The sequence below is a fragment of the Prionailurus viverrinus genome, chromosome B4, assembly GCF_022837055.1.
Source record: "Prionailurus viverrinus isolate Anna chromosome B4, UM_Priviv_1.0, whole genome shotgun sequence".
In the NCBI taxonomy this organism is placed as follows: domain Eukaryota; kingdom Metazoa; phylum Chordata; class Mammalia; order Carnivora; family Felidae; genus Prionailurus; species Prionailurus viverrinus.
In genome coordinates this window covers 80,314,963-80,327,369 of record NC_062567.1, presented here as the reverse complement: position 1 = coordinate 80,327,369, position 12,407 = coordinate 80,314,963, and the positions used below count along the sequence as shown (strand labels likewise).

The window sequence follows — 12,407 nt, the reverse complement described above, 5'->3', positions numbered from 1 at the left end:
GTTTTCCCAATAACACCTGTTCCAAGTCTTTCCCAACCTTCTCAATTTCCCAACCTCATGATCGTCGGGCTCTCCTTCCACAGATGAGCTCACATCTTGCCTCCCTGCCAAAATCCAGATCAGCTCACCTTCATCCTCCTCACTTCCAAACCAATGGCCTGCACAATCTAATTCATACCCACATTTTGCCTCACATTTCAGGGTATGCAACATCCACTGCGGACATCTCTGTTCTAAATGTCTCTATACTGTCTGTCTTCTGGGATGCTTCTTTGGTCTTTCCTCCTCCATGCTACCCTCCCACCTCCTAAATAACCATCCTCTTACCCCATATGGTCAAAATATTCAAAGAGCGTAAGTATGGGGTCTCTATTGTCTCATGGCCCATGCATTCTCCAAACCCTTGTACTCCATCATCCATTCCCATCACTCCCTGGAAACTCAGAGCTCACCAAGGACCTAGCAGCCAATTCCCAAGGCCTTTTATCTTTCTTCTTTCTCAGATATCACTGCAATAGTTAGCACTTTCTTTTTTCTAGTGATTTTATCTGATTCTCAGATTCCAACTGAGTCTTGGGTGAAGGAAGTGATTGCTTTCAGATCATGCCATGCGTTTGTTGGGGCCTGTCCATGACTCCCATCACCCACAGGGAAAGTCAAAACTCCTCAGCTTGGCACATAGTAATAATAGTGAACAGTCATTTAGAACTTAACTTGTGCCAGGCACTGTTCAAAGCAACACACACACATACAGATCCTCACATAAAAACCTCATGAGGTCTGTGCAATCATTGTGCCCATTTTTCAGATGTGGAAACTGAGGCACGGATTTAGGCAAAAATTAAGTCAATTGTCCGAAGCCAAACAGACGATGAGTAGTAGAGACGGGATCAAATCACTACACCCTACTATCTCTCCCCTGAACACTTTCCATGGTCTGGCTCTGGCCTACTTTTCACACCTAAGCTCCCTCCTCTCACAGTCAGAAGCCATCACCTGCTCCATCTTGACTACCCAATTCTGGGAACACGTTCCATCCTCAACTTCCAAGATACTCTGCTTGCCTGGTTCTCCTGCTTCCATCACGGCATCCCTTTCCTTCCTCCCCCTCGGCTCCTCCTCTCCTTCCTTACACCCTAAATGCAACGATTCCCCAATGTTCTGTCCCAGAATCCTTCCCTGCCTGCTCCTCACTCCCTCCTTGGCAATCTCATTCCCTCTTAAGGCTTCAACTCTCCCCTCCACACAGCTATCCAGATCTATAAGCCCGACCTGACCATTTTCTGAGGCTCTGTCCTGCATTTCTAATTTCCTTAAATACCCTCCAGCCAGACGTTTAGCCAGATACTCAATATATCCAAGGCAGAACTCATCATCTTCTCTCCTAAAAATGCTTCTCCTCTAGAATTCCCAATTTCTATCTGTATTACATTTTAGTCTCAAGGCTCTGACAGTTCCTCTTCCTTGCCAAATGCATCCCTTGAGGAGATGAAGCTGTCAAGGAGCATCTGTCCCCTCCTCTTCATTCCTATGGCCACATCCATTGTTCAAGCCTTCAACACTCAGTGCCTCTTGCTTGGCCTATCATAGAAGCCTTCTCACTACCCCCACTGCGTCAGTCCCTTCCCCTCTCATCCACACAGTGTTCTCAAGTTTCCCAAAGCACAGCTCTGCTGATCTTACTGCCTGAAAAGCACTGAACCTACTAAAAATCATCTAAATCTATGTAAAACCTTTTTTGGGTGTACAAGGCCCACTCATACTGCCTATGTTCCATCCAAACCAAAAAGCTTGTTGTTCTCCATTTTTTTGTGCTCTGCTCTTCCCACTCCTTTTCCATAAATGCCCTTGTTGCTCACCTCTGCATGTCAAATAGTATCTTGTCCTGCAAGATTCAGCAGTTCACACTTCCTCCATACAAAGCTTTCTCAACCAGCAGATAGATCGTCAACCAGCAGATAGATCTGCTCTCCCATAACAATCTATTCATACCTCTCCCATGTAACTCAGCTCTCCACCTGGACTGGTATGCCTGGCGCGGTTCTGTGAATGATTCATCTTTATAATGGACACAGCACCTACACCAAGGCTTCAGTCCAGGATGTAACTGAACTGAATAAACAATTATCCACTTCTGGAAGACCCTGTTTGTTTTTAACAAAACCAAAAAGCAATGCCACTGCACCCAACTGATTGACTACGATTATATGTCACTGTTGTGTTCCCTGCATAATTTGTCTTTTTCTTGAAAGTAGTAATTATAATACAATACACAGTACATGTCCCTGCAGGCCTTTTCCTTCTCCGTAGATACTTTTTTTAATTTTAAAATGTTTTTTCTATTTATCTTTGAGAAAGAGAGAGTGGGGGAGGGGCTGAGAGAGAGAGGGAGACACAGAATCTGAATGAAGCAGGCTCCATGCTCTGAGTGGTCAGCACAGAGCCCAACGTGGGGCTGGAACTCATGAACCTCGAGATCATGACCTGAGCAGAAGTCAGATGCTTAACCAACTGAGCCACCCAGATGCCCCACTCTGTAGATATTTAGAAAGTATCTAATTCCACAAACACACATAGAAGCAAGTGTAAGCCAAGACAGCACTACTCAACCTGACCATTCTGCCTAGCACCTGGCTGCAAAGCCTTGCCCAGTCTTTGGCTCCTCCATCTTCCTCACGTTTCACACTCAGTCACTTTCCAAACCCTACAGATTTCTCTTTTTTTTTTTGGCAATTTTATACCTTTATTTGACCATCAGTGACTAGTTCTCATACACATTAACTATAGATTTTTGAAAGTGGTGACAGGTACACAGGTAACCAACATATAGAGCTTGTTTGGTGAATCTTCATCCTCATTATGTTTTCTGGACAACCACGCATAGATATGGTATGGAACATTCTGTAAGGGTTAAATTGTAGTGTAGGGCTAACCTGTAGCCTTGGGAAATAACAGCTTTGTTTTGACACTGTAGGTTAAGAGATAACAGCCTTGTCCTATCAATCAAGGGAACAAAAGTTCAAGGGAAACCAACTGGATTGGTGTTTGATTGGATCGGGGCAAGGGCATGTTGAGAACTTTGAGAAGGTGGGCCAGAGGCAGGGTCAAGGAGGTCAACTGGCTGCAGCTTAACCGCAGAAGGTCTGAACTGTTTCCACCCCCATCTGGGGACTATTTCTTTGTTCTGTTCCCAGGTGATGATAAGATGATGTGGTCGGCTATAAAAACTCTGTACCCTGGCTGTTCGAGGCCGCACTCTGGTCAAGAGTGTCGGTCCCGATCGGGTTGGCCTTGCCTCTCATTGCAATAAACTTTGTTGTGACTGTCACTGGTGCCCGAAGCATTCTGTTTCAGGAGTCGTGTGGATGCAACAATTCCTTATTCCTTTAGCCCACATTCCTTAGTCCTTTAGCCCAGAGAGCTTTGTTAAGCCTGGTTGTCAACATGCACATCTGGAGCTCCTATCTCCTCATGGCAAATTTCCAGATCTCTTTGAGTGCCTGAGGGGCACACTTCGTGCAATCCATTCCGTGGATGCACTTGTGAATGTGAATGGTGTGTTCTCTGGTCACTGCCTCCTTGATGACAGAACAACCCTCCTTCTTCTCACCACCCTTCTTTGTGGGAGCTATTCTGCTGGACCTTGGTTGGAAAGGAAACCAAACCTTACAGATTCTTTAATACTATTTCTCACTCCTCTGCCCTTTCTTACACTCTACCTGGGATTTTACTTTCACTCTTCTCATCTGGCCTAAAGCCTCCTCTTAAATTTTTTTTTAATCTTTATTTATTTTTGAGAGAGACAGAGCATGAGTGGGGGAGGGGCAGAGAGAGAGAGAGACACAGAATCCAAAGCAGGTTCCAGGCTCCAAGCTGTCAGCACAGAGCCTGACTCGGGGCTCGAATCCACGAACTGTGAGATCATGACCTGAGCTGAAGTCGGACGCTTAACCGACTGAGCCACCCAGGCACCCCTAAAGCCTCCTCTTAATTTGTCTCCTACTTTCCAGTTCATTCTACACACCACTGCTGGGTTAACTTTTCTCAGGCCCAGTCTTAGCCATGTCATTCCCCTTCAGCATTCCCCAGGGGCCCACCAGAGAAAGTATAATCCCTTCACCAGATGATTTTAGGCCCTGCATCTATAATCCAACTCACAAAGGCCAGTTTGCAGTTGTTAAATAGAAAATCACAAGCCCAAAATGGAGTCACTTACATTAATGCCCCAAATCAGTAAACCAAGACTTAATACATCACCTGCAGTTTCAACTCCCCCCACTCCTGCCGGAATGTAATCTTTAACCAGCCAAACTGGATTTCTTGGAAGTAATCCTCTGATAGACGCATTCCTCCTCAGAAGGGCAACCTTGCCTAGACAATACTTTCCTTTTTATAATACATTTCTCTTCACGCAATGCCCTCTCTCTGCCTTGTAAAACCTTTCCTTTACTGAAGCTCAGTGAAGCTCCCCTCTGCTTGCTAGATGGGATGCTGGTTATTTAAGGGCAGAAAACTTAGGACAAAATCTGAATGTAAAAGAAAAGAAAACGTCGTAGAACTTTTTTTTTTTTAATTGTGTAAAAAAGGAAGTGAGAAGGAAAGCTGGTAAAAGCAAGATAAAAGGGGCCAGCCAGATGTCCAAGGCCAGATACGCCCCTTACTTGTTTTTGGCTTCTGTAATCTTGCTTTCTTCCTGCATCCACCAACTGCCCTCATAGTACAACTGGTAAGTGGCCCCTCCCTTTTTTTCTTTTTTTTTTTTCCTCTTGAGCCCCTGCAATCCCACCCACAAAGAGGCTGACGCCAAGGCTCAGGGCTCAGCCTTTGGAGGTGACTCTACCAGGCTGGCACCTGTGTGAAATAAACAGTCTTTCCTGATTCCCCAAGTGCATGTCGCTTGTCTCTTCCTGGGCATCGAGTATTTGCTATAACAGAAGTTGTAAAAGGTTTGTGGAAAAGGAATCATTGACAAGGAAGTTTAATGTGTGGTCAAGCTAGCTAAGATTAAAAGAATTTGTTTAAGACTGAGTTTAATGTCAAGAGTATACTGGTGCAAAATTAGGATTTTGGTTTTCCTCTGTTAAAAGGATGGTTTTCTTAGATTATTCGTCTGTCCTTAATAAAACACTGTAAAAAAGGTTTATCTTTACCTTTAATGTAATTTGCCTAGAGAAACAAAGGTTCTATGTTTTATCTTTATCAGATGTTTCATTACCCAGAAGAAAAAAAAACTGAGTTTTTTTAATGTTAAAAGAGTCAAGGCTTTTCACAACTATTTAACTTTCTGCATTTGTCCACAAAGTCCTAATGTCACTTTGGTTAAATGGATAACTGAGTATTGTTTCACAATGACCTATGATCCTATTTGACTGAGCGTTTTAAAGTCTCTCTGATATCTTTTGACAAACTTTCCAAAATCAAATTCTAAAGAAGTCTTTTGACCGCAAACATTTAAGTTTTCCTAAAGGTCCCTAGAACATTTTAAAAGATTTGTTCTCCTCACAAAAGAGAAATATGAAACCAATTAGCTTTATTTGGTATGTTAGACTTCACGGGAAGTGTTGTAAAATAAGTGATGCTAAACCTTCCTTGATTATATTTATGTAGATACATGTTATGTAAGTAAGTGTTCTACAAATTGTATGAAACCTAGAAATTTGATATGTCCTAGAATATGCTATCACTTGTAAGTCTAGTTATTATCTTGAAGTGTTGTGTAACAGAAATAACCAAATTTCATTGTCAGTCACATTGTAATGAACTCTAATCAGACCTTTAACCATGACCTTTTTAAGACATTTACACACAGTTACTGTTTTACTCAGTTGTTTTTACAAACGCTTCCTGCAAATGTGTTTTACCTTCAGAGAAGTTCATGAAAAGGAATCTAGCAAGTACTCCAGAATATAGATTTCTGATAACTTTTAGATCATACAACTGAACTGGGTAAGAATTTCCAAAACTAGCGGAAAAACTGTATTCAAACAGAATAGGAATTAATAACACAGGACTAAATGAACTGAGGAAGAGGATTATAATTTTTATGACTCTTGTTTAAAATGGGGGCACCTGGGTGGCCAGTCAGATGAGCATCCTACTTTGGCTCAGGTCATGATCTTATAGTTCACCAGTTCGAGCCCTGCATCTGGCTCTGTGCTGACAGCCCAGAACCTGAAGCCTGTTTTAGATTCTGTGTCTCCCTCTCTCTCTGCTCCTTTCCTGCTCTCATTTTCTCTCTCTCTCAAAAATAGATTAAATACAATAAAATAAAGTAAAATGAAATAAAATAAAGTAAAATGAAATGAAAATACAATACAATACAATAAATAAAACATCACTGGTTCTCTAAAATTTTGCTTTTTAAGGGGCACCTGGTCACCTGGATGGCTCTGTCAGTTAAGCATCCGACTTCAGCTCAAGTCATGATCTCACGATTCATGGGTTTGAGCCCTGCATCAGGCTCTGTGCTGACAGCTCAGAGCCTGGAGCCTGCTTCGGATTCTGTGTCTCCTCTCTCTGCGTGCCCTCCCCCCCCCCCCCACTCACTCTCTCTCTCTCTCTCTCTCTCTCCCTCTCAAAAATAAATAAACATTAAAAAAAAATTTTTTTTAAGGGGCACCTGGGTGGCTTAGTCAGTTGAGCGTCCAACTCTTGATTTCAGCTCGGGTCATGACCTCAAGTTGTGACTTCGAGCCCTCCATCAGACTCTGCACTGGCAACATGGAGCTAGCTTGGGATTCTCTCTCTCTCTCTCTGCCCCTCCCCTGCTCGTGCTCCTCTCTCTCTCTCTCTCTCTCAAAATAAATAAATAAACATTTAAAAAATTGTTTTAAATTTTGCTTTTTCATATTTCATATTTAAACTATCAACAATTTGGTAATATATAACTTTGTGAACAAAGATTAAACATTTACTTTCTCTCCCTACCCAATCCCTCCAAAAACTCTTGAGTATTCTTTTCATGACAAAATAACTAGCTATTTACATAAATTCAGTGAGAATCTGTTCTCCTTTTAACAGGACATAGTTAGAAACATTGGTTATATTACCAAAGCTTTAACTGGAATGTCATATTTTTTTAACATTTTTTTAATTTTATTTTTTAAGAGACAGAGTGCAAGTAGGGAAAGGGCAGAGAGAGAGGAAGACGCAGAATCCAAAGCAGGCTCCAGGCTCTGAGCTGTCAGCACAGAGCCCCATATAGGGCTCAAAACCACGAATGCGAGATCAGGACCTGAGCCGAAGTCAGATGCTCAACAGACTGAGCCACTCAGGTGCTCCTGGAATGTCGTATTTTAAAGAGATGGGCATGGACTCCAAAATGACTAGACAGTTTGAAGGAACAAAGGGTAACTTTACAGAGTCAATAAAGACCCTTAAACAAAATCAACGTGGCACCTTGCTTACAAGTTTCCAGCAAAGCAATTTTACAAAGAGCCTATATAGTCACTCACTATTCATTCTTGCTGCACTTACATAAATAATCAGTCAAAGTTTAATGCAAACAAATTAATTTTACTATTTAAAAAATGAGGGTAGTTTTGGAGAGAGGAAATTATGCTTACATCTTTGTAACCAGATTCTAATCTGGTTAATTGTCTTTGAGGTTCTGTTATATACCTGTAAATTGGACTGGATCCTAAATTCTTCTAGTCTCCTCAAAAATCTGGCTACAACTCTCCAAATTAATGTTTCCAATTTTCTCCCACCCTTCTGGTTTGGAACAGGTAAGAGAAAAGAGAAAAACAGGTAAAAGAAAAAGAAAAGAGAAAAGTTCAAACTGCCTTTGAACCTCCTTAGAAGTGACTACATCACGTCCTCTTCGCTACCCAGATGGCAGCCAAACTTCAGGGAATTAAACGTTGGACATGTATCTCATAGCTGAATAAGGTCCCACCTGACATCTGGTCCTACCCAGGCACTGGAGACTTCCAAATCAAAGTGACTAGGAAGAGAAGTAGCTGACATTGAGGTAGACTGCTTCCTCCCAAGATGCCAGATCAAGACTTCATACTTTAAATACAAAACCTTTCTCCTTCCCTTTCTTTCCTTTACTCTGGCACTCACCTGGAAAGACAACACTATCATCCACATCTCCTGGGCCATGGCTAGGAGTGAAAACCTTTGCCTTTCAGACTACTGGATTTGTCATCAAAATCTCCTACCTGTCCATTTACAGTGCCACCTTAGTGGAATTGGTTTGTGCCTTGTCAGGGTTTGCCTTTGTCCGTGGTAGTTATCATTATCCATGGGGCTACAATGCCTAGATAGCTGGCACACAGCTGGGCAATGCCTCTTAGGTTATCTGTGTCCCTAAATTTTCACAAGTGAAACAAGACATCTCATTGGTCAGTTTCCTTGGACTGTCATTACCAAATTAGAAAAAACCTACCCGGAGGCATTCATGTCTTAGGACTCACTTTTTTTGGAGGGCCATACTTTCCTGTTTAGGAGTAAATATAAATGAGAATATGATCAGACACTTCTCCCTAACTCTTGAAGATATTGCAGAATTTTGCTAAAACAATAGCTGCCCAACAAGGATCCTTAGACTCTCTAGACAAAGTTGTTCTTCATAATAGGATAGCCCTTGATATCTGTTAGCTGAACAAGGTGTCTCTGCTGTGGCCAACACCACGTGCTATACCTGGATTAACATTTCTGGGAAGGTTAAAACTCAGTTACATAAGATCACTGAATAAGCCACTTGGCTCAAAAAGGTGACTCCTTCCATTGGGTCTTTGTTTGATTTATTTGATTTTGATTGGTTTGGATCTTGGGGACCATGGCTTCAAAGTATACTTCAAACACTGGGAATTATAATAATCATAATAATCTCCCTGGTGTGTTGTATTCTCTCAAAAGTTTTAAATGCGGGGCACTTGGGTGGCTCGGTCAGTTAAGCACCAACTTCTGCTCAGGTCATGATCTCACAGTTTGTGAGTTTGAGCCCCACGTCGGGCTCTGTGCTGACAGCTCAGAGCCTGGAGCCTGCTTCGAATTCTGTGTCTCCCTCTCTCTCCGCTCTTCCCCTGCTCATGCTCTGCCTTGCTCTCCTTCAAAAATAAACAAACATTAAAAAAAAAAAAAGTTTTAAATGTATGTTCACAGCCACTGACCACCAACCAAATGATCTCCTTAAGACTAGAACATCAGAAAAAGAACAAAGAGGATAACTGACTCAAAAATTGTGAACCTGAAGTTGTAACTTGTGGATATCTCAGATTAGGCAAAAACATGTCATGACCTTTGAATAACAAAAGATCAACAAAAGCTGTTTTAAAAAGAAAACGGGGGCACCTGGGTGGCTCAGTTGGTTAGGTATCCAGCTCTTGATTTCAGCTTAGGTCATGATCTCATGGTTCGTGAGTTTGAGCCCATAGGGCTACGAGAGGACAGCTTGGAACTTGCTTGGGAATCTCTCCTCTTTCTCTCTGCCCCTCCCCTACTCATGCATGTGCACATGGCTCTCTTTCTCTCTCAAAACAAAATAAACATTAACAAAAAAAAAACAAAAAAAAAAAAAAGAAAAGAAAACCACAAGGACACCTGGGGTGGCTCAGGGGGGCAACCGACTCTTTTTTTTTTTTTTAAATTTTTTTTTAATGTTTATTTATTTTTGAGACAGAGAGAGACAGAGCATGAATGGGGGAGGGGCAGAGAGAGAGGGAGACACAGAATCGGAAGCAGGCTCCAGGCTCTGAGCCATCAGCCCAGAGCCTGACTCGGGGCTCAAACTCACGAACCGTGAGATGGTGACCTGAGCTGAAGTCGGACGCCCAACCAACTGAGCCACCCAGGCGCCCCGGGGGCAACCGACTCTTGATCTCAGCTCAGGTCTTGATCACAGGGTCATGAGTTCAAGCTCCACTTTGTTCCTGAGTTCAAGTACCATGCCCAGCATGGAGCCTAATAAATAGACAGACAGACAGACAGACAGACAGACAGACAGACAGACAGACAAAGAAAGAAAGAAAGAAAGAAAGAAAGAAAGAAAGAAAGAAAGAAAGAAAACCACAGGCCCAAAATGGTGTCACGTAGGTCAAGTCCCCAAACCAGGGCTTAATACTTAATTTAATTGTAATTTCATCCTCCCCGAGAAATACAGGCTCAACCAGTGAGTCAGGAATTTTGCAATCAGCACCTATGAGCCTGCCACTTGGGCCTTTTCCATCCCCCAAAGGAAAATGGGGTAATTTGCATGGTAAGATCCCTTATTCTTCCCCCTAAGGGAAAGCAACCTTGCCTAGAACAATCCTTTTCTTTTACTAATAACTTTCTTGCTTCACTCTCCTTCCTATAAGAACCTCCCATTTTGTATAACTCCTCAGAGCTCCCCTCTACTTGCTAAATGGGATGATGCCTGATTCATGAATCATTTAATAAAGTCAATTAGATCTTCAAATTTCCTGGGTTGAATTTTGTTTTTTAATAGCTATGAAAACTACAGAATGGTAGCTGAGAGTGGTGCTAATGCTTTAAATTTTTATTATATCTCAAAAAAAAATTTTTTTTATCATGTCTCACTTAAACTGAGAGTCTGATCAAGAGGGGGTAATTTTAAAAAGAAAACCACAGGCCCCAAATGGAGTCACTTATGTTAAGGCCCCATGTCTGTATACCAAGATTTAATACCTAAGCTAACTAGTTTCAACCTCCCCGGGAATGTAACTTTAACCAGCCAAAATTGAATTTCCTGGTCAACATTAGGAGATAATCCCCCATAGACCCTTTCCCCTTAGCAGGGCAATCCTGCCTAAATAATACATTCCTTGCTAATAATTTTTTTTTTTAATGCACTCTCACTGCCTTTAGAAATCTTTCTTTTTCCAAGGAAACAGCTCAGTACAGCTCCCCTCTACTTGCTAAATGGGATACTACCCAATTCATGAATCATTTAATAAAATCAATTAGATCCTCAAATTTACTCAGTTGAATTTTGTTTTTTAACAAATCAAGTTAGAAAACTTATTGTTTCTCAAACTTACCAGTGTATTTCTGCCTCTGGGGTATTGCTCTTGCTATTTCCTCTACTTGTTCATTGAAACAGACATTTATTAAATGTGTGCCATGCCCTGGGTAAGCACTGAGGATACACAGATGAGTAGAAGAGTGCCAGAGTGCCAATCCTTAAGAAGCTCACAGAACTAGCAGGGGATGTAGAAATAGAAACAAATTATTATTTTTTAAATAAACATGAGGTTGTCTTCAAGATGACATGCTTTTTTTTTTAATGTTCGTTCGTATTTTTGTGAGAGAGAGAGCGCACACACAACAGCAGCAAGCACGATGTAGGGCTCGAATTCACTAACCATGAGATCATGACCTGAGCCGAAGTCGAATGCTCAACCAACTGAGCCACCCAGGTACCCCAAAATAGAAACAAATTATTAAGAAAATGTGGAGAAGACAACAAGAGAAAGCACCTATTTTTGCCAAAGGATTAAGGGAAGACATATTGCTAGAGGTGAACAGAAGCTCAGCACACAAAGCAGAAGGACAAGAAGGATATCCCAGGCAGCAGGAACAGGATATAAGAAGGCAAAGAGGTTTATAAGGCTAGAGGCCATGGAATAGCAAGAGACAATGCTGGAAAAAAATAGGTAGAGACCTGATCAGGAAAGCTGTTGGATGGCATGCTAAAAAATGTAGATTGTGTCCTACATTTTCTTATCCATACATTCAATAAACATTTATTGAGCACCCACTATGTGCCAGGCACTGCATTAAGTGCTCACTCCTCATTCACTGCTGGTGAAAACATAAAATGGTGCAGTTGCTTTGGAACCTTGAAAACATTATGCTCAGTGAAAGAAATCAGCTGCAAAAGACCACATATTGTACAATATGATTCAATTTACATGAAATTTCCAGAAGAGGCAAATCTATAGAGACAAAGAGTAGGTGAGTAGCTGCCTAGGGATGGGTTGAAGGAATTTGGAGGAAATGGAGGGTGAATGCTAGAGTAAGGGAATTCTTTTTAGGATGATAAAAATATTCTAAAATTGATTTTGGTGATGATCACACAACCCTGTGAATATATTAAGAGCAACTGAATTGTATACTTTAAATGTATGAACTATATATGTGAATTATATATCAATAAAGCTTTTAAATAAGTAAAACAGGGGAGCCTCAGTGGCTCAGTTGGTTAAGTGTCTGACTGTTGATTTTAGCTCAGGTCATGATCTCACGGTGGTGAGATGGGGCCCCACGTTGGGCTCCACGCTAAGCATGGAGCCAGCTTGGATTCTCTCTCTTCCTCTGCCCCTCCCCTGCTTGTGTGTGTGCACTCACTGTAAGTAAGTGAGTAAGTAAATAAATAAATAAAATAAACGATAGACATAATAAACATGTTAGAAGAGTGTATGCACTTTGGAAAAAATAGGAAGAGCAGAATAAAGGGC

The 12,407-nt window shown here is 41.6% G+C and overlaps 1 protein-coding gene and 1 pseudogene across 3 annotated transcripts in view; both read right to left on the bottom strand.

Moving 5' to 3' along the window:
• Positions 1–12,407, bottom strand: part of HSD17B6 (hydroxysteroid 17-beta dehydrogenase 6) — a 44,667-nt gene that overhangs the window by 17,560 nt on the left and 14,700 nt on the right. Inside the window, exon 1 of one of the 3 annotated variants that reach the window (XM_047867662.1) lies at positions 10,989–11,142. The exons of the other annotated variants lie outside the window; for them this stretch is intronic. The gene's annotated coding sequence lies outside the window, so the exon portion shown is untranslated. Of the gene's footprint in view, positions 1–10,988; positions 11,143–12,407 lie in introns of those variants that run through there. 3 annotated transcript variants of the gene reach the window in all.
• On the bottom strand, positions 2,782–4,347 carry LOC125170637 (60S ribosomal protein L31-like; annotated as a pseudogene).